General features: G+C 44.2%; 1 protein-coding gene across 4 annotated transcripts in view; it reads right to left on the bottom strand.

Moving 5' to 3' along the window:
* LOC143905035 (protein turtle) overlaps positions 1-22,932 on the bottom strand; it is a 233,299-nt gene that overhangs the window by 118,562 nt on the left and 91,805 nt on the right. The gene's annotated exons all lie outside the window — the stretch shown is intronic.

A 22,932-nucleotide genomic window follows, 5' to 3' on the forward strand; every position in this document is an offset into this window, starting at 1 on the left:
GCTGCTGATGTATCCATCTTGATGGACTAAAATTAGAGATCACCAAGAAGATACGGCGTGATCGACGTAAATCGATTACCGCTTCCTTATTTCTTTGCTTATATGCAATGCCGAGTCAAAACTCACGTATACATATCTTCCGACCTATTTACAACAATAATTTACACATTGATACAAAGGCACGTACAAAATATGATTGGTGATGAGAGCAACAATTTCCATTACAACGTCGCACCTCGATACTTGCGGTGGATAACCCGACGTGCACCGGGTCGCCGCGGGTCGCCACCGTGCAATGTGCGCGGCCCGCACTCGACCGGGCAATTTAGTACGTGCCGAAGAATGTTTATTAATTAATGAGCAGCATATTTTCCGTTCAACTATGCGACACGTTCGTCATACCATCCCGCGAGTTCCGATGCGGACTACGTGCGCTCTACAGAGTATATACGTTACTTCGCTCCTCTCGACTAACGAGCGCGTGCCTATCAACCATCAGCCATTTCTGAACTCTCTCTCCACCTGCGTACACTCCGGCGTACATCGCTATATACATTCCCGGCTGCTGTAACCCTCGACGTTATTATTTCCGATGTGTGTTATCGTTGATTCGAATCGCGGAATTGCAAACGCGTTTCCTATACGAGCTCCTCGGAAGCCAAAACTGATCAGCTCCATTTCTTTGTAAATTTTTTGACAGAGCGCACGATTGGGGTATATCATTTCTTTTCCACTTTTTATTCGGTGGAGTCGATCGTTTTTGGCTTCCGTGAGTTTCCGCATTCTCAAGTCGGCCCGACGTTTTTCCCCCCATTAGCAACACGTGCCTCTAATCCAATGCTCTGACATCACTCTGACTTAACAGTTATTTGCTTATACTCCCCGGTTATATTTCCCGGAGGATTATAGAGTCCGAATTAAATCCCGCCGCGCCCCAGCGCATATATGCCGGAAAGTCATGTGGCAAATTATATCGTTCGTTGATATCTCTAGTGGGATTTACAGTATTACTATGCAGCATTACGCCTTGTTGTTTCCTAAAGCACGTCCCATTCAGCCCGCATTAACTTTTCAATTGCGCACTCAACGCATATCACTCGTCTGTTGTTTCAAGAAAAGTTTTTCACGGAATATCCTGGCTCCTGCTTATAGTACCGCAAGTAAAAATCATGACGTATATATAAATAAAGCCACTGTAGATAAACAGACAATATGCGCCGCAAAGGCTACGATTGGGTTACACGCAAATGAGACACGCAAATGGAATTTCATATCGTAACGAAACCGTATTTCGCTTGTATTCACTGCAAAGTTATAAAGCGGTCTGCAACGCTCCTTTGTGCTTTTAATGAATGATACGCGTCATCGACACGTATCATAGAATGATACCGAAACTGCAGAGCTACTTTGATACGGGATTGAGTACTCCACTCACAAGCCCCGCAGCGAAATAATCAAAGCAAAGCGCAGGATACGGTGATTTTCATTGTCCTGGCATTGTACGTGGATCGTTATGCTTTCTATTAATCAACTTTACACAAGAATGTAATATGCAGACTTGCTGGATGTGCATTCGTTTAATTATATCATCGGAATGCCGGAGGATTAAGAGCTTCGGGAGTACGGGATCGTAATCAGCATGATGTTCACTATAGCAAAATGAAGATTCGTGAAAGTATAATACACATAATATATACCTGATGTGCCTGTGCGTGTCACCACGAATATCCTTAAATGTCAAACAATCATCATTTATATTCGATGATAATTAGAATTCGCGTTCACTACACACCGACGGCTTGCCAAACAACGCTCGTTATTAAATCTCGGCCGGCGAGATTAATTTATTATATGCCCTCGCTGTCAACCGCCGTGAGTCCGTCCGACCGTCCATCCGTTGCTCCATCATACATCCACCATTCATTTCCGGCGATCGCGGCGAACTTTTCGAACCTGACCGACACGGCCTGGCCGAGGCCCATCATTTATCCGCCCAAAAATCGCCGCAGGTGTGAAACGATCGTTTCGGCCGTGCCCCCTCTGAAAACGCGATAATTGTACGCGTCGTTGTAATTATTGCGGTCGGTTGGCGTTCGCTCGCTGTAAATAACGAAAGGGCCGCGCGGCCATCGTGCTCAACATCTACTTTTCCCGTGGGAGGGTAACGCGACATGCGGCTCGTTGCAGTGATATTATTAATTTATCGCGCGACCCTCTCTCTTCCCCTCCCCGTCTATAACCGTACCGAACGCATAATCGTCGACGACGCTTCACGCGCACGCGTCCGTTCGCCTTGCGTGTCTGCGGCGAGGACAGTCCTCTGGCACGAATTGATCGCGGAGAAGGAAACGCGCTCGGCCACACGATCTGATTCCACCGACTGCGAATTTGCAGCCGCATTTCGAGGCGGAAAAAAAACCCGGGCAAACGTAGTCGAGATTTACATGACTGAGCCTAAACATTCGATCGATTACAATCGTCCCGTTTGCTTACACGCCTTATACGTTGTATACGTGACGATCGAACCCGTTCAATGATATTGCATCGTTGTTATTTATGAAAACAATAGCGCGCTATGGTGACATTAAGTAATAATTGCGTTCCCGTAAACAAGTTCTAATTACCGGCTATAATCGATGATTGTAATTGTAGCTAGCGTGTGCGGTTGTGTTATGAATTTATTACAGTAGCTTTGCCCGCGCGTTGTGTTTAACGTATTGTCGGCGATTCGTTGTGCATCACGCGAACATACACACTCGATAACGTGCACGCGCGAGAATTTACTCGTTCAGTTTCAAAAGGCGGGCAAAGGGTGGGCGGGGAGAGAAGTTAAATTAAATTATTATTGCGCGTAACGCGCGACCGAGCGACGCGTCGGACGTGAAAAATATAACGAAAGATTATATTAGACGATTGACGAGACCTCTCTTCGACGAACGTTGTTGCAACGATCGCCGAGAGAAATGCAGCACCTTCATGCAACGTTAGCCGTGTAATAAAAAATCGATGCATTTCAATGCATCTTAACGACGGCACATTGATATTATGTCACAGAGCTGCAAATGTGTAATACGAGCGGCTGTACGTGCAGGATAGAAGAGGCGGCGGCATTGCTAATTTATCGTAAGGGCCCCGTCCCCCATTATTCCCCGGTGCATAATTCACGTTGCATCGTGACACGCAATCATGCACTTTACCTCGCGCGCGCACTCGGCGCGGCGCGGAGCGGCGCGGCCCCGGCCGCCGCCGCGCCCGCCGCACGGTAGAAACTAAAGTGCCAAAGGGGGAGAAAAAACTGCACAGTTAAGCGCGAAGTAATCAAATTATTGGGGCTAACAAGCTGCCGTTCGATCCGCTTAGGCGACGCGCGAGCGCAAAAGGAATAGAAAAAAGAATAAGCTCTCCTTTACGTTACGTAACGCCCGACCTCTCGCAGTCTCGGTCAATTTAACGCGCGGGTCCCATCTCTTTGTTTAATTAACAAAGGTACTCGCGTTGATTGCGGGGGTTGAGCCTGGCTCGGCCGCGTTACTTTCGCGTAATTAAAGACAAGCCAGAAAAGTGCGCTTTCCTGCAAATCATCGTCGCATCATGCTCGGCCGCCAGATTACTCGCGGCGCGGGCGCGGTAATTCGCTCCGAAAACCGAAGTTAATTAACGCCGCTAAATATCCCGTCCCTCCCCCGTCTCTCTTGCGCGCGCGCTTCAAAAGTAATAAACGAGCGTTATATTATTGTTGATAACGGCGCGAATAAAAGATACACACGTCGCCGCGTGGCGATTCCGATCGATTTCCAGCGCACACGTTCATTTTGTGCCGCGGCGTTTAAAATCGCTAAAGGCCGCGATTTGTGTGCGCGTCCGTGTATTTCCGCGGGCGTATTATGTCACTCAAATTGCGTTACATCGCGATGCGGACGTACGTATATATGGGCGCATTGTCGGGCATGCAAGCGTCGAATGTATGAACGCCCAGAAATGGCCTGTCCCGTAAACAAGAGCCGCTATACGTGGCCCTCGCTCTTTCTCTCGCGCTGCAGTAACGCTGCAGTATACACGATCGAATCCGTATACGAAACGTTTGAAATCTCACTCGCGCGTGTGCGCGCGCGCGCACACACGCTAATTTAAGCGTTTTAACAAAAACGCACAGACCGTTTAGCTCGGCGGGTCTCATGATTCTCGTAAATCCACTCATGCGCGACTGACTGCTTAAATCTCGGTGAGCGAAACGAAAATTCGTTACAAAACACGCGGGGCGTGATTTGAAAGTTCGGCTTGAAGCATTTAAGCCAAACGACGCGACGGCGCAATTTTTCGTCGCCGCAAAATAGATAATCGCGTAAAGAATACGAGACAACAAAAGGAATCGAATATTAATCCGGCGCAGTTGCAATCCGGATACAAAGGATGGACAGGAGCGTCGCATTGATTAGAGAGTACAGATTGTTTAATCCAGCTGCGTCGCGGCTGCTGCATGTCGGATTTGACGCTTTGTATGCCGACAACCGGAGATAATTAGCAGAAGTCCTATCAAACAGTCTTAACGTTTCCCGCTTGAATATTATCGAATTGATAATTGTCTAGAAAGTGCCGATATAAGAATTTGCCGATGATTTATTCGTAATAGAAGGAGATAACTGGGGATAAAAGTCATTCGCTTCGGCGAAAATCACAGTAGAAAGCGTGATGTATGAGAACTTCTGTAATCTACTGTGTCCACAAACTCCAATTTTCTAAAGCGCTACAGCAAGCCTTATCTTCGTTCTTTATCTAAATTAATATAAAGTTTAAAACTTAATTTTTTTACGTCTTGCTGAAGAAATAAACGAGTCTAATTTTAATTGGCGTAAAAAAGGTATCGGCAATGTTTAAAACACACACACGCATATAAATCGCTTTTTGTAATCACCGGCGGACAATCACGAAATATGCATGAATATTAATTAATTAATCTTTCATTATGGTCGGCAATAACTCGTTAATATTGAAATTCCACGGTCTAATTGATAAATTCGAGATAAATGAACGTGTTTAAATGTATTCAACAAACAACAGCCACTTAATACACGTCACATCTTCCGCGAGTTTGTAAACTTAAATAAATTTTTAACCGCTTAATAACAGGTTTTTTTTACACGGACTAAAACTCGTAATTAAAACACGCTCGGGATATTACAACGATGAAAACTCGAATGGTACAGCTATCAAGTGGCGATCACGCGTCTTTTTTTTTTCACGAACGAACCTAAACAATGCCCGTCGCGTCTCGGAGAGACGGACGCGTTTCAGAAGAATGTAATTAATAAGGCTTTAACGTGTCGTCAGCTGCACCTGCAATTTTTCATGCTCGCAGTCCCGATGCCATCCCACCTATAACCGCCGTCGTAGCAGACCGAAATGATGGAAGAGGCGCCAATGTTCTTGCTCCGAAAAGGGGGGAATGAGAAGCGGGCGGAGGGGGGTGGTAATACCGAGCCGAGAATAAGACGTATAAGAAAGTTGGGGCGGGAAAGAGTGAGCTTGTGATGGTTTCTCAGGCCATTCAACACGCGCCCGGCATTGTTGAGATTCATCATTTACCGGACAGTCCCAACACGCGATGACATGACATATCAAAGATCAACGTGAATTAAGCGAACAGAGATGGTTCGTTTAAATTGAACGAACATTTAAGTATCTTTCGCTGCATTTAGCGTTCCGTTAGTGGATTGTTTAGCCCACAAGATAGAAACGCCTCTGCAGCGTCCCTAATTTTATAATATTTCAATCTTTCTACAGAGATTATATCGATACGTTTAGTGTAATTATTCTCAAATTATACATTTCCAATTATCCATCTTTTCACGCCAATTCAAAAATCGTGCGCGGTAACGATAAAGTCACCGAAGGGGCAGATGTAACGTACGATGAATGTCGGCTATATTTCGCAATAGGATTTCTCTCGCATTCTCGCCATTCTTTCAAGCAAATGTACCCGCTGCTTGTTCCGAACTGAGAATAATAAATCAGGTTCAGCTATAGGAACGATTACAGATCTGACAGAGCTTCGCGTCCAGGAGAAGTTACTAGTTTTTCCGCGAGAACCGGCAGGTATATATAAAAATTATATATATCTCTAAACCACCCTCTTCGATGACGATGGACAGTTCGCGCAATAAGCGTCGCTCGCCGTTTAGGCCGGCGGAGAAAAAAATATCCGGGCAGCGCAAGGGTCGGCGGGGTGCTCTTAACATCCCTTAACATGCTCCAGCATCCCTCGGCTACACGCTCCATCGCGTCTCTCGGTCGGTCGATACCGATGCCCGTCAGGCAGTACCCTCCCGCCCCGTCCATCTCCTCCCCCTCCCCCCTCCTCATACACCCCCGTACTCCCCTCCTCCTATCCTGCTCCACCACCGACCGACCACCCATTCCCTCCCGTGCTTTCTACCGCCGACTCTGCGTGTTACGTCAGTGGCAGACCGACCTCAACCCTCCCGCTTTACCCCTATCGCCAACCCTCGATCCCCCTCGTTCCACCTCCAGCCGTCGCGGCCACCGTCGTCGGTTCTAAATGACGTCACGGGCTGCCCTACTCTTCGCTCCGCTAAATTCATATCGCATAAGCAGTATACACATGTAAATAATATTTATATATATTTCTTATAGATAAATACCACGTATAATTGATAATTTTAATGCTCATACACGCAAGTTATTTAACCCTGTGTATCGCGTAGGTATGTGTAACAGAAAATTCGAACGCGTACGTTCTCGTATGCACGTTATAAATCCGCTGTTTTTAATATTTCTCAAGATTCGATATTGCCAGTAATCTGTTTTAGTCCGTCCATTTGACAGCATACTACACAATGGATCCACAAGAGGATTAAAATTTTACGCGATTTTAATAAAACAAAAAAAAAATGAGATTACATCACCACGAAAAATGTAAGTCATATGTTGATTCTTTAATTTATTAAACCCGCGCAGTCTTACCCTTTTCAAGAAACTTGAAAAAAAAATAATAATGAATTAAGTTCTATTTGCTAAATGCCAGAATAAAGATGGATTTAATTTTTCAAACTTAGATTTAATATTAAATTCACTAGTTCGTTTTACGCGAGGTGATCAATCGATCATACAAATTTTTATTTCAAAAAGTGATTAAATAAATCTCATTAAAATTTGTAAAAATAAATCTCAGTACAATTTGTTTTATTAATATTTAACTTATCTATATCAGTCGAGCGGTAAAAATCAATATCCGCACTCATTCTATAAAAATCACTAACAAATGATGTATATATACATTTATCTATATAAAATAATGCATGGATTATGTTATAATAATTGTTGCGTCTTTATCCTGATTTTTCTATCTAATTTCTAATTCCTCTTTCCCACGCTTTTTTCTCACTTCTCGAATCTGGCTTCGATCCCATTTTCTTTATTCTTATCTTCTTCCTGACCGATAGTCTCTTTTCCTTTCGTCGCGAGTTTAATTAATGCAAAGGAGGTTTCTTCTGAATATTAAGACGCTCCCTTTAAGTACTACATATAAGAATTTTAAGTTTCGCCCCTGGAACTTCGATTTGAAAGTAGCCTGTCAATTTTGATGCGATTATAATCAGGCGAGATCGAATCTGAATAACAAACGTGGAGTAGGTAGACGCGAATACTAAAATAAAGAATATTTCGGAAATAATTATTCACGTATTTACATTTACAATTACAGATTACCGATAAACGATTAAATTTTCAAGCGCGTGGTTGAAAATATTTTTTGATTAAAAACTGCATTCCCTTCCAGCGTTTTATCCCGCGAAAGCACGACTACGAGAAAGTGTCTGATGGGATATTTTTCTCCCCGCGTTTAAATCACGCTTGCTAAAACAATGATGCCGTAGGCTACTTTCAGGATTACAGCAATTTTTACGCCGGACGAGTGCATCACGTATAGCGGGCTTTAATATGCCGGCTCAAAATAAGACGTAATAAAGTCGTGCGAGTAAAAACATGGGAGGAGGATGTAGTTACGCGAGGTGGTAGCAAATTACAAGCCGCCCGCGCGCAAAGGCAAAAGCGGGAAACCCGATGACATCGCGTTTCTTGCAAACAGGCGGAACGGCGCGGCGGCGGACGCGCCGACGTTCTACCGGGATTCGTGCAATCTCGTGGCGCGGACGAGTTTGCCCGCCGCTCTTGCTGCTCGCGTGACCACGAAGAAGAGCACGAAGACGGCGACATGTGCGAGAAGCGTCAACAAGAAGCGTCGTCGTGCGCCGGCTGCTGTTGCCGCGATCGGTCGAGACTACCCGCTGTGCATCGTGCGGTTGACGGTTTTTCGTGCGGAGGGTTGTAAAGTCCGGGCACGGGCTCGATTCGATGGGGAGAACGGGTAGGGCGGGGGGGGGGGAACTCTTGAGAGACGGGCCGCGGGATGGTTGTAGGGTGGCCCGATGCAACCGAACGCAACGTTGTTGGCCGTTGCTCTCTGGTGTACGCCGAGCTCGCAGAAGTGGAACAAAGCTCAATCCCGATGAGCTGACTTGGCAATTCCACGCTCGACTCTCCGGGCCGAAACTGGCCCGGTAATATTACCGTGCATCGGGTGTACCGGCTTTACGGGTCGCGGCTGGTCACTTGACCCGTTCTACCTATACCTACGGGCGGCCGGACGCGTTATTGATTCAAAAAAAGAGGGTAGGGCAAGGAAAACGCATCGAGGGGAAAAAGAGGGTGGCTGCAGCATCGCGAAGAGGGCCAGGAGCAAAGGAGGCGAACGTACGAGGAATAAATCGCGCGTGGTCGAAGATTCGGATGCGAACGATGTCAATGCGGCAAACTCAACGGTGATGCATGGCAAAAACGTGGGTGACATGCCGACTAGAGCGGGACCAGCGAGAAAAATGGAATTGTACGGGTGGCTTTATTCGGGGCAATCGTATATCGGCATGCTGCACGAGCTATAAACGTTGGCGACGCGACGCAAGAAACGAAGGACAATTCCCGACGGAAATGTACAAAACTTCCGTGATGGACAGGGAAAAAGGGCCCGTGAAGCGAAATCGCGACACGAAAGAAATGGAGATAACATAAAAACAAAAAAAAACCGTCGAGAAAGTCGAGTGTACGGAAACACGATGATCGAGGTGGTATAAGGTACGTTGTTATTGCAAAAACCTAAGTGATACGTGAAGGGAAGGAAATCTGAAATACAAACAAAATCTAAAGTACAAAGTATCGTGGCGGGAGGGAGAGCACCCAAGGACCCGCGAGAAAGGGCAAAGTAGAAAGTGAAGAGATGAAGTACGCCGGCGTCTCGAGACGGTGAAACTTTGAAAGAGAGAAATGTGGGCGGAAGGAAAGCGACGTGGAGGCCGAGAAAGAGGGACGCATTCGGGAAAGCGGATACGCGCCGTGATGCTGCACGAAAATTCTACTGTCGTTCCCTAAGAGGCTTCCATTTGCAAATTTCGCGGGCTTCTCCTTTTCTTGGCTGCGAGCTGCGTTGCCGGCGCGCGACGGAGTGAGACGAAGGAGAGGAACGAAACGTCGAGAACTTCCCGCGAGAAATACACGAGAAAGCACCGCACATATATACATCAGTACGTGTCACAGAACCGTATCGGATGTATCCTTTGAACCACACATTTAATTGTGCATCGCTAGTGCCGGCCGGCAACGTTGTTCCTTATAGTCGTGAAAGAGGTTGAAAATATTCCGGTCACTTAAAATCGCGATAACTCGTTGAGAGAAAACCGTATTTGAAAGGAGCATCTTTAAATCTTCGGAAAGTCTTAGGAAAAGTTGAAAATAATTCCTTCCAATTCCGTGCGCACGGTCTCAAAGTTGTAAAGTTTACTTTTTTTGGTCAGTTTTACATAATCGACTTAAAAGTGTCGTCACTTGAAACAGAAGCATTGTCGAGAAAAAAACTTGAAAACAGTCTTTTTGGAAGCAAAATCTTGTTTTCGAGTTACTATCGAGGCTATCGAGCAAACTTCGTTTTCTTTTTAGTGGAAATTTATGTTAAAATTTAATTAATTATACGTTATTGTAAATTATCAATTAATTATACGATATCGAAAATCAGGAATATAAATTATGTTCGGAAAAAAATTCGCATTGAAATTTATCGTAGAATTTGTGACTGAGAGGATATCCGATGTTTCGGCGCTGTGTATGTACATCGGAAAAGCACAACGAATGGTTCGGCAAATAATAATAAATCCTTGCCTTCTGATACATTGATTCCGCGAAGCCGGCGCGCTTCCAGACGTCCGTTGCGATGTGTAACGCAATTCGCTCTCGACGCAAACGTTGTTTTCCTCGCCGCCGTAGGAAATTCTTTTATTGGTTTCCGCCGCGACACATCCCATCTCCCAAGTAAGGCATTTTCCCACCAACAAATGCATGAGTCGGGCTTGTATCCCCACCGACCGGAAAGCGCCGGATCAAAGGCGATTCCAACATTGACCGAAACAGAGTTATCGGAATCGGATAGAGAGAGAAAGAGCATTTCTTCTTGGACATACGCGCATTGAATTAGGACTTACAGTTGCCCGACGAAAATACATCGCGCGAATGGTGTCAAACGGAAACGTTTGGGAAGTGGGTCGATGCTTTTTCTCCTAATAGAAAAGTCACGTTACGCGACAATATTTTACGTATGCAAACGAATGCATTCCTATATAGTAACTAGAGATCACCTAGAATCTTATAAAGCCAGGCATTAATTTTGAATTTTCACGAAAAATCCGACGGGATCACGATGTGTCCTACGCGATTGCGGTTACACGGTAACCGCAAGCGACAATATATAAAGCGTTCCTCGGTATACAAAAAGAAGGTCAGAGACGGGGGGCGACAGCGAGGGGTTAAGCAACTTGACCCGAGCCGTTAGATGTTTCACCTGGACGGAATCATATCCCCACCGCGCCGGCGATCCGCACCCTCTTGACGTCACAGATGCACCCCGTGACGTCACGCCGCAACGTCACTGCGCCGCGCCGTCGGTTGCTCCAGGTCAGGGCTCGTTCCCAGGGACGGACCGTGCCGAGGGGATATCGGCATCGGTGTGGCGGCGTGTGCAAGTCACCCCCTTCTCCCCGCCTATGATCGGCAGGGGGAGGGGGTATTAGCCGCGGGCAATTAATTACCGAAGCAGCGGCGGGGGTGGACTCGTTTTAATTACAGCCGCGGTACTCGTGAATGTTCGAATATCAACGAATGTACTTGGCCCCGGTGTGTTAGTGGCGATTAGCGTGAGCGTTAATAAATCATTCGGAACGCATTAATTCATTCCAGAGATTAGCGTTAATAAAGGATTAGACAATACCATTCGGTAAATGAATACCGTGGATTAGCGCGGAATTAAATGTAGACTACTCCCGCGGCGATTAGCACGTAATTATCGAGACGGAGTGCGATAATAAAGGACTTATTTACATATATTTATTATGCCGCTGCGTACCAGCTATGTTATTAAATTTCATTGGCGAATAAAGTAAATATATGCATCGCGCGAAATATATACCTCTCTCTCGCTGTTATTACACATATAGAAAAATATTGTATACGTCAGTACAAACGCGGTGTAAATTATTTTATTGCATACCTCCGCTATGTATATCTCACAATCGTGATATAATTATCTCGGAAATTAGTATTATTAAAACAGGCTGCTCTCTCCGTGAGAAAAAAAATTCTTTCGGCTAAATTAAGAACTCGCTTTGTAAATAAAGCGGTATACGCATGACATCGATTAAATACTGGCAACGTCGACAGCACGCAAGTCACTCCCTTCATGAACGCGAAGCATTAGCCGTAGGCAATTAATTACTCAAATACCCACGCAACACAGTGACGCGTTAATTACACTAAGGGCGTTCGCAAATACGACAAACGACAATACAGGAACATTCTGACGACAAACGAGCGCGATAGCGTATATACAGCGTCGATGACAGCATATTGCATCGTCGTGCAGCTTTTAATTAGAGCAGGAATGTTTGTGTGCTTTATCTCATAAGTTGAGAAACTCTTTACCCGCGTGTCGTTAGTTGATATTCGCGCGATGTTAAGAATCTTACGAGAAATTCCTAGATCGCACCGATACTCCACAAGTATCATTATTTCATTAAGTTTAATTAATTCTCCTTTAACTTAAGAAGAAATAGGAAAAAACGTATCGATTTATATGACAATATTTCTGCTTATGGATCGACGTAATCAGGATCGATGATCGTAAGGACAGTCCCATCGAATCGTGGCTCGATCGATTCCTCTCGGTGGAAAATAATTATTCTCCGGTTACGCGATCGACCGCACTATATTACCAACGTCAGCGAAACGACTTACATCATCCGCGAGACGGTTTTACCGGGGATTTCGGTCGTGGGATCTCGGAGTTGAGGTGCGCGTCGCTTTATGAGAGTGGCCTCGTTATCGAAATGCGATAATTTGTTTAGCCGACCGCGAAATCGCTCCTCTCCCCGCACCCTCCCCCGCATCATCCCCCCCGCTGCACCGACGATTGTCCCCATTTCGTCCCCGGGCGTACACATTTTCGTCGCCCCTCGACGCCGCGCGTTATCGTGCACCTGACAGGACTGACACTTTGGCATCATTACGATGTAAATGAACGCAGAGTGTCAATACTGGCTGTGGGCTCGCACGACCCGTCCATTATTTTCCGCGGTCAGGAATCGCCGATAATTTGTCGGCTCACTCCGCCGAAGTAAATTCCGCATGAAATTTCGTACGAGTTATTCACGCGACGTTTTTGACATCATTTTTCCCCGCTTGTTCCATTTCTATTCGATTCCACTCTACGGAGAAAATATTTTGTTTAGAAAATTCCGAAACACCTTTTTAACATTACGTGTATATGCAGTTAGAAGATAAATATACTTGATGAAGCCTAAGTGAATAATAATTTATTGTAGAATGCATTTACAGACTAACGAGATTACAAAAGCGACATACGCGGTATATGTATACAGCAATAATTAATGAAATCACGTGGAATCGTAGTTCGCTATCTGTCGCAAAGCTGTAATGTCTTCCGGCTAGGCACGGCGAAGCCATTCTTTTCTCGCGTCAGAGAAATAGCAATAAGAAATACAATATTTCGCTCATATTTATATATTTCGTATGATCTTCGATGTTATCACAAAACAGTTTTAATTGAGCGGTAACATATAAAAATAGAAATTTCTAGCCGACAGAAGCGAAAAGCAACGCAATATGCCAGCCTAACAAAGCCGATTAAAACATTCGTTACGAGTTTTATTTAAACGAGACGACATACGGTTGGATTTATATACACACATGAGGCTGTTCATTTTAACGCATCACTACGATGACAGTCGCTTGTTCGTATGCATATTGATCGTATACGGGCTCGGATTTCCAATTATTTTGACGGAGGAAACCTCGCGCTGTCGCGCGCGATTTAAATCATTCAGAAACAGAAGTAGATAGAGACGTCTTTGTCCTGGGGATAATTTTAAAGCGGGATAAATTATACCGGGCGCGAGCAAACGCGCGTCTCTCCCGTAGTCGAAGGAGGCGATAACAAGGTCGACGATAACGACCCTACATCCGCTTCCACACGTGACAATTTCCCACGTGCGGATGTGCGAAAATTTTTCGATATTTCTCGCGCGCCGCCACTTCTATCTGCCGGAAATTAAATTTTGATAGCGCCTGTATAGAACCGCGTCGCAAAATTCCATTTTAGATCTATGTTTTCGGAAAGTTCAGCAATATTCGTTTATATTCATAGAGAAATGGCGTTACGAATCGGCTTATTAGACCGAGAAAAATACGCGCGGGTTGAACAACGTTTTGATTTATAAATTTGATTTACGGAATGCTTTTAATGGCGCGATCTCTAAAAATGAAAAAATATATTTAAGCCAAAGAAAATTTATGTAAAAAATTACAATTGAGTATTATGAATGTAGAACCAAGATAACGTTAAATAATTTGATCAGTTAAACCAGCGCGAAGGGTGACTTCTCCTATCGGTTCCACACAGATCTCCAAAATTGTCGACAAAGACTGCGGGCTCGTTCTTAAGAGATTATCGGTGATCGAAGTGAGGAAAAACAATTGAAGTTACGACTATCGTGGGATATCGGGACGGCGAATGTTCGTGCACAGGCTAATTTCGAATCGAGCCCTAAATTGCCAAGAACTCCGCCGATTCTGCCGTGTATCAGAGAGAGGCGACAAGAACGGTGGCAATAACGCCGTTATCTGGCGTGCCACGTGAACATTTCCCACACCGTCTTATCCGCCTATATCGAGATTGGTATCATGTCCGCGTGTGTATAATTAGTATAATTACGTATGTAATTAAGCGAGCACCATCGTCGGACACGCTTATTCGGGTCGCGGTCTCCGTCTCGCGATAACGGCGATGAGTGAAAAAGAATCTCCATTTGTTATTCTTGCTCTTACATTAAATTTGCACAGGCGAAGTTACGGCGAATAGCGCAACGCAAGACTTTTCCACTGTTTTCCGTACGCAAATAGGCACAGCGTCTTTATGAAAACAGGAACCGAGGCGGGAAAGTAAAGCGGAGAGACGTCTTTTAAGAGCTCCCCCGCTGAAAACTTTTCCCGCGGTATATATATACATATAACCCAAACTCTTATATTTTATTACTTACTTTGAAATTAATTTCACAAATTGAACATTAAATTGAATTACGCGTGACATGCTAGAAATGTCGCACGCGTAATTAATTCGCTTTTGAATCGAGTATTAGAGCCGAACTATCATGCGTGATAGATATATATAGATCAGCAGCGTTCATTGGTAAATGCATAGTACTCCCCCTCCCCCCCTCTCTCTCTCTCTCTCTCTCTCTCTGTATATGTACGTATTATACTTGATGTATATATGCAGACACGGATCATTAGCTGACGTTAAGCAAATATACATGTAGAGCCACATAGCAAGCGAATACTCGTCCAGAGAAATGCCCATATGGGGAAACGTCTATATGAACATTACGAATATGAGAATAGATAGTTCTGTAACAGTGCATATACGTATATATGCGCCGTTTTTTTCTTCACGTGAGTAAACATGGGCTAATTAATATTTGTTTACGATCGCTCTGTGAATAAGGTGTATTGAATTGTATATATTTACGAGCTTCACCCGCATCGTTATATTTGTGGTAATGGTTACCACCATTACCATTACCATTTACTAACATGTATAACATGATAATGCCTTCAGTTACCTTCTGATATATGCAGAAAATGTGAATTCTGCGACGAGCTCAGAATATTCGTCTCTCCGCGCGGTCGCTGTAGATAATAGATTTTATACTTATTGGAAGATACTATACATAAAAAAGAGGCGCACACAAAAAGAGAAAGATTTAACACAGTCTATTTTGTCGTATTTTACAGTTTTTCTCCTGACGTTTCGACACTTAAAAAAAAAATTGTCACAATTCCGGCTTTATGTAAGTGTAGAAATCACTTTTTGAATTAAACCTTGAATTTTAATAGATTTTTTGTAACACAGAAAACCTTTTAACTTAAGAGTCCCAGGGTGTCCGGGTGAGTGCACCAAAAACACGGTGTCCGCGCAGTGTTAAGATGTATGCATCGAGTCAAGCCTAAAATACTAAACCGATATAACGCATTTGTATAGATGTGTATTTGCGATGTTTATTGTGCATGTGCGTGCGCATGGCGCATGGCGAGTATCATTAGTCGACGTTAAGCGAATATACGCATATGTATCTGCGTAAATTGCACTGCCGAGTATCACTTTTGGCGATGTATGCAAACGGCGTGCGCGGTTAAACGCCAGCGAGAGGAAACACGCACGTGATGATTCCCATAGGCGCGACAGATTTCCACGTGATGTGGTTTTGCGCGCCTTTCAAACGGAAGAAAATTATACAATACGTCCCCCGCGGCGAGAAAACACTCGTGTAGAATTTGAATATTAATGTTATCGTCAAACAGGAGTGTCACGAATGAGAGAAAAATCTAATTTTCTCAAGCTTCAAAAGCGCATATACGTCTGAAAATATCTCTCGACAGAAATTATAGGCCGGGTGTAATGGAAAAATAGAAATGTGCCTCCCACAGAATGCGTCGAATTGTTGTCAAGTTAATCGCGGCCGCAAAGCGTTGCGCAACCGCCATCATCCAGTTTGGAGGCACAAGAAAAGTCCGAAAATTGTTAATTCACTCTCGCGGCGGTAACACGTTTTGGCGTAGCAATTTGTCCCGCGTCCTGGAAAATGCAGGGGCATAAACTTTGTAATTTAGTTACGTTTTCTCGTTCACGCGCAGCGCTCGCGTGGTGCATGCAAATGTTATTACTCGCGTCGATCCAACGTCGAGTATCAATTCTGGAGGTGCAATAAATGAGAATGATAGAGAAAGAGGGAGGTGCGACGTAATTTTTCCAAGGGACCACTCATCCCGTCCCGAAACAACGCGAAATCGATTTCACGTCACAATTACGGTACAATTAGATCTCTTCCCTCGACGCAATGCTGCAGTTATTCTGCGTCTGGATTACATTCAGCATTGGCTAATTTCAAAGCTTGCGGTCGTATTTTCGTCTGCGTTCCATAAATTTTAATTCTGCAGCTATGTTTTCGCCCCGACTAGACTTCAATATTGCCGAATAAATTTGGAAATAAATATTTATCTATATACGATGAGTTGACTATATAAAATACAAGTAACACCACTTATATACTCGCGAAATATATTCCAGACATTATAGATCCGTCTATATGTCGATGCTATATTTACACGCATTGTGTGTATCAATGATAGCTTTCCAAGTGTATGCTCCTTTTGGCCTATGACCGCAGAACATCATAAATCTCAGCTGGGACTGTTAAAGCGAACAAATTAGGAGAAGCAGTTATTAAACGACCGGGAGAGCACGGATCGCATCGGGTATATCGCGTATCTCCGCCGATAGAGATACACTTTATCATCGACGATTGGAATAAAAATGAAAATAAAAGGGCCGGTTATGGGACACGGTAGCGCAAACGTGCTCACGATATACGCGTACGCGATATACGTGCAATGTTGTTCCGGAAATCGATTATACCCACATACACCGGGAAAATATGCCTTGCTCGTAGATGCTGAATGTTCGTGTGAATCGTGTGCTCTCGTGTCGCGGATCGCTTTGTAACGTTGTTACGCGAGAAACTGTGCGCTCGCGAGTGCACCGTGGTAATTGTTGCAGGGAGAGAGATGAGAGAGAGAAAAAGAGAGAGAGAGAGAGAGAGAGAGAGAGAGAGAGAGAGAGAGAGAATGTGATTGATATTGCGTCGGATGTGTAATGTGCAATAAAGTAGTAAAGAGATCGGATACCCTGCGGCCCTCGATAATAGTTTAAGCTCGCGCCTTTGTCAATTTTGCATTAAGTTGAGTTAATCCGTTCGTTTCGCCGCTGTGTGTTTCGAGGGGGATCAAAAGGGAACGGGCTTGTAACGAAAATCAAAGCTTGCGCGACGTGATCCAAAGTTCAATCGGATTACAGGATGAACGCATTATAGCGTCCGGAATGCGTAAGATGAAGTTACGTTATCCGCGTGCACCCGCGCGAGCGTAATGCGATTGCGTTACACGCGGAAATTCTTGTCCTCTTTCTCTCTCTCTCTCTCTCTCTCTCTCTCTCTCTCTCTCTCTCTCTCTCGACGCTCTGTGATTATTCGCGCAAAAAAAATATACGTAAAAATAGACGAAATCACGAGCGATTTTCCCATCATGCGTGACGCAAAATCAAAGAATGCTCAAATCGTTCGTTCGATGAAACGTAATTGCCCGTAGACCGGTGCCAAGTTCGTATGTCGAGCACAAATTCGAATAAGGATGCGAAATAAGCAAGGCGCGAGCGTAGCGTCCCACGCGATTACGTCATGCCAGTACGCGCCTCTCCCGACAATCCTCTCGTTTCAAACGGCTTCCTCTCACAGTCGCCAGGACGCGCCGCGCCGGCATTGCTCTCGTCACGTTGGCGTATTTACTGTAATCAGACCTTAATTGGAAACCGGGTGCTCCGTGCCCTCGGGAACAAGGCACTTCCTTCCGGTAGAACTCGCACCAAGATTACTTGGTATGCGCGAAACTCGCAAACATACACGAGACGTTTGAGAGGAGCCAATCAATTGCTCTCTCCCACTACGCGGAAGTTTCACTCGCGCGCGCTCTCTTACTAAAACCCCCCGAATAGTCGCGAATCAGTATGTAATTTAGCTGTATTGAAGGGAAAATCCGTAAATTTGCACCAATAGGCAAGAGGAAATTTTGTAACGAAATGTACAGACGAAATCGATCGGCACCGAAATGGTATTTTAACGAATATAAAAGAGATGAATGAAATATAAAGTTTCGCTCTATCATAATTAAGCGCAAAAAGTGTCTAATTGTAAGAAGAACATTTGCGCACGCTCTCTTAGTAATTATATCGCAAAGAAGCGGAGCTACGTTAACGTTGATAACACAGTGGAATTTATCGCGGTCTATATTGAAAGGACGTTTCCCGCTGGCTACGTGTCACGATTTTTGTTACATATGCGATTGACTCTGATTAATAATTACGATACGATCGTAAAAGGCCCACTAAAGTGTCGCGATAGATTGCGTCAAGTCGACGACTCTTGTATTATGAAACCTATGTCACGTATAGCAGTTGTCGCACCGTTACCGCCAATCTTCTTGCCATCATCGCGACGCTCATTTCACTCGTTAATCGCGTGATCATCAATGATGTTATTCACATGGCTATTTCTCGATTTGTGTGAAGCAAATATAAAGTCAATTATTAAACACTAATCAGATAATTAAGCACTTTTTCTAATATGATATAGACAATAAGAATATGGGAGACAATGCAAACATTCGAAATCATTCAATGTTTTAATCGACGGGATTAGCAATACGTCATCAATCGATGATAATATTAATTCATCCGTGTGCATTAGTTTAAAGTCTAAATTCAGAATAACTTTTAACTGGCGACTTAACTATAGACGAGTATAGCTATAGGCGAGTTGAAATCATATCGTCTGCCTCCGGAAATGTGCAGTGCGAATCGCTTTCCTTATTTTGTCAAGCTCTAATATCCGAGAAGGAGAAAAGTTCTATAAAATTCTATAAACGTGGAATCCCTCCCGTTTCGGCGATAGATATTGCCGAGAATTGAAAATATACATATTTTTCACTTCCCGACGCTTCACTGCCCGCAACGGCGGCAATGTAGATGGTCGTATTGTCACGAGTGCGCGCCGATACTAGTGATACAATTAGAATCACGGGATAGACGTGGCCGTCGCCGTTTATTCAGCGCGTTCGTTTTCAACGCGACGACGTTCGACACCGCTTGACAGATGCTAACCATTATTTTTGACACGTTTCTATACGTATACGTCGCACGCCACCATCCGCCCGCAATCTTTCGAGGTTGCATCACGTCATTTATGAATCCCCTTTCACGGATCCCTCGAGAAAAGTTTCCGCTCCCACCCTCGCGAAATCGTCTAGCAAAGTACATTTCGAATCGTATCACCGGCACCACCGACATTTTCGGCATTTATTCGTTAAACGCGATCGAACGCACCAACAAGCCCGATAAAAGTTTGTCCACTCTTGATGTTGATAAATTGCGGTTGCAACCATTTGTCAACTCTTACGGTTATTTCTGGCATTACGGGCGCTCGATCTATTGAGTAATATTTTTGTATAAAGAATTCCACTGAATAGTTTTTCCGACATTCGCTATACGTAAAAAATGCGGTTTCGCATGGTGCACATCTATCGCGCGGTACCGCCGGTAATCCCGGCGTTATTGTTTATGTATTTACAAAACGCATAAATGTAATATGTCTATATAAATAGCGCGGTTACGCCCATTATATATTTTGAGCTATTATTTTTTATTTTGAACCTATATATACTCAAACAAGTTGATTCTATTGTTGGAAATCGATAAACGTGCAACAGTGCATCTCAATGGAAGAGCAGAATAAATCTTCAATGAATAATGTGTGTTCATTCGCGCAAAAAGCGAACTATTGAAAAGAATTTAATAACACCGTCATTGAAACGCGAGCAAGGAAAAGACGTAACCTCGCAAATGAGGAAATGAAGATAATATACGTGCCAACTATTTTCCAATGCGCGCGTTCTCTCTCACCGGATTCGAAATGAAAATTTTACGAGCCCTTAAAACGCAATGCTCGTTTTGATCTTCTACTTTTCTCACCTTACGTTCTTTGAAATAATATCTCTGTAGAGATACACCCGGGATAATTATCTGTTAAGCCTGTAAACAGCTATATCATCTTATTGCACGCAAAACCTTGTTAGCGCTAATTAGTAATCATTACGCGTTCGCATTGCGAGAATAATAGTTTTTATTTCATGCACGTAAACGAAGAAAGCATAATTAGAAAGATAAATTTAATCACCCGCGCGTCATATTCATCCGTTTTTAAAATAAGAGGATCGTCCGAAGAAATTTCTTCGTAATTCATCGCGAAGTGCTCGGCGCGGTCGCGATGAATACTCTTATTGCGTAAATACTCGATACGCTCGAAAAAAAGAGGAACGATGAGACTTGCGTTCCAAAACGTCAATTGAATTTTTCAGCAGTAGAGAATAAGCATCTTTTAATCAATATTAAACAAGCCAAATACGGTCCGAGCTTGGATCTTAGCAGCAGCCTAAAAATATTTTTTGTGTACTACACATGTATTTTATGTAACACGTGCATGGAAAGTGGTCTATCACGCACGCGTAGCACTTGCAACATAAAATAGGGTATGCAAGTCGTGCGTAAACTCGCCTTCGGCTCGTTCGTCAACTCCGCACCCGGGAATTTTCATCTTACAGCACTTGTTGCACAAATTACTATTTTTCAACTTTAATAAACTGCGCGCTGGACTAGCTTGTCAGACTTACAACACAGCTCCCGTTGGAAAGTAAAAACACCTCTTCTCCCCCCCCCCTAATTAAATCGATTCGATTTAACTTATGACGCTAAGCATCTAAATAACTGTAAAGAATTTATTGCGAAAAATATTATCTCAACCAGGATTCGAACCTGGAACCTATCCTTAATTATTCCGTGAAGGGTGTCGTACCAGTTCGACCACTGAGGCACGTGGTAATATTCATCGCAATAAACATCTTTCATTTATAACAGAGCAACTGTCAATGTTTTCATTTTTAGCGTGCCTCCATGCGCTCCCGCCATTAGCTCTCTCGTGACGTTTTCACCCCCGCAAGCGCGCCGTAATAGCCCGCGTTTTAGCTCGCCTCGCCCTGGGAACCCGACAGACTTCCCGACAGCGCGGATTGCGCGGGGATAATCCACGTTGAAAAGCCAACGCTGCTGCGGCACTCGAGTTAATAGAAAACCGCACGACCCCGCGGTCGCCGTCGTCGCCACGTGTGTGCGTACGAAAATGCGCGAGTTTCGATGTACGGCCCCGCCAATGTCACACGTGCCGCGTACCCCGCGGTCTCGAGGGAGGAGGGCAAAAACGACGGATGGTCGTTGAGCGTGGAAATAATAACGCTATAGCAATCCTTTCTCATTCAGATATGCGCGACGATTAAACGCCAACGTCGGGGCGAGAGGCCCTCGTGAGGCGGGTATTTCCCCGCTTCGCGAAATGAGAATAATAACTCGCGACCGTGATAAAAAGCCAGCGAACTGTCCGAATGAATTTCGTATGTCGCGACGGATAATAATTCGCCGTGGCGGCGCGACGTGATCGCATTATTACGTTTATACGACCGTCACGGGAAATGTAACATTCGCCGTAAATGGCCGGCAAAAATATTGGCTGAGACTGAGACAAATTGTGGAGTTCACATCCAATTAAGCGGTCGAGATTGCACAATAATAATTTAATCGCGGTAAAATTAGCAAATTTTTTAAGCAAACTTCATTAATTACGCAGCACAAATTAACGTGATATAAACGAAGCGATACTTTCATGAGTATTTGTGGTACAGAATCTCTATAATCGACAAAAAAACATGCAACTAATATAGCAACGAGTTCGTTTCTGAGAAGTTACGCGCTGGTTTCAATTCAAGCAGTTGCAAAATCCAAGCAGAATAATTTTCAAGCTTCAAGTTGAAACGAGAGGAGGGAAAGAGGCTCACAATGGCTCACAATTAAAGCGGCAAAGTCGCGACTTGGTTGCTAGATTCTCTCGTACCGTCGTTAATAAAATAACGTCGAATCACTATTCATTCGCTGCGGGATGAAGTCGAAAAATTAACCGTTGATCCAAATTCATTCGTGAATTATGCGCCAGGGCCTGCAGAGTTGGAGCGAAAACGGGGAAACGGCCGGCCGGTGGGTTTCCGCAACTTTTGCACCTATACAAACTTTATTAGCTTGAAAATCGATACAGGCAGAAAGGCAAGTTTGTGCGGGTGCCATCCGGTGGCGTGATCCCAGGACGGCAATCCGTCTCGTAGGAAGACGCCGATGGCTCACGAATACGTCGTCGATGGCGCCGGTCGCCATTCTACCCCACGTATAGATACCGATTTCCGTATAGGATCCGTTCCGTCCCGAAACTTGAAATAAATATTAAGCCATCGATCTCTGTTTCAGCACAGTTTCCCACCTACGTCTATACGCACCCACGTCTTGTGGGTACGTAAACCGTTTGATATGCTGCGTGCAAGGGGAGCAAACCGAAGAGCAATAGTTCTTTTATTATGCAATTTACGCTAATGTTATTACGCGATAAAGAAATTTATATAAATTAATATAGTGTCTGTGTGATATAATAAGCGTAACAGTCCATGCAATAGAAAAATCCTGAGTAAATAACAACGTATCTCTTCTCGTCGAATCGCGCAAACGCACGCTGATTCTCAAATTCTTAATTAATTAATAACTCA

Source organism: Temnothorax americanus, unplaced genomic scaffold (genome assembly GCF_048541705.1).
Source record: "Temnothorax americanus isolate GAGA-0224 unplaced genomic scaffold, ASM4854170v1 Scaffold6, whole genome shotgun sequence".
NCBI classification, from domain to species: domain Eukaryota; kingdom Metazoa; phylum Arthropoda; class Insecta; order Hymenoptera; family Formicidae; genus Temnothorax; species Temnothorax americanus.